This window comes from Brassica oleracea, chromosome C7 (assembly GCF_000695525.1).
Source record: "Brassica oleracea var. oleracea cultivar TO1000 chromosome C7, BOL, whole genome shotgun sequence".
NCBI classification, from domain to species: domain Eukaryota; kingdom Viridiplantae; phylum Streptophyta; class Magnoliopsida; order Brassicales; family Brassicaceae; genus Brassica; species Brassica oleracea.
This window is the reverse complement of record NC_027754.1, coordinates 35582712-35583213: the sequence shown is the minus strand read 5'-3', so window position 1 is coordinate 35583213 and position 502 is coordinate 35582712.

The window sequence follows — 502 nt, the reverse complement described above, 5'->3', positions numbered from 1 at the left end:
TAAAAAAATATTTAATAATAATAAATGTGATATGTAATTATAGGAACCAAAATGCAAACAAAAATATGAAAATTCAAATTCAAATTCAAATATATAGTTTAACTCACCAAAACTTCAAATTTGAAGTTTTGAAGTTCCCTTTTGGAGAACAAAAAACTTTATATTTGAAGTTATAGAGTGTCTTTTGGAGATTCTCTAAGGGTTGTATTGTTTGAAGATAAAACGATTTGGGAAAGACGCTACTATATATATATATATATATATATATATATATATGTATATATGAGGTGTGATTTAAGGGTTGGGTTGTTTGAAGTAGCCCTGGGACGGATCCGGATATCCGGGAAATTTAGGGTATCCGGATTCGGATCCGGATCCGTAGGATCCGTGGATTTAATATCCGGATCCGGATTCGTGGTTTCCGGATATCCGGGTTTCGGATATCCGTCTCGATATTCTATTATCCGCGGATATCCGGATCCGGATCCAAAATAATTAAAAA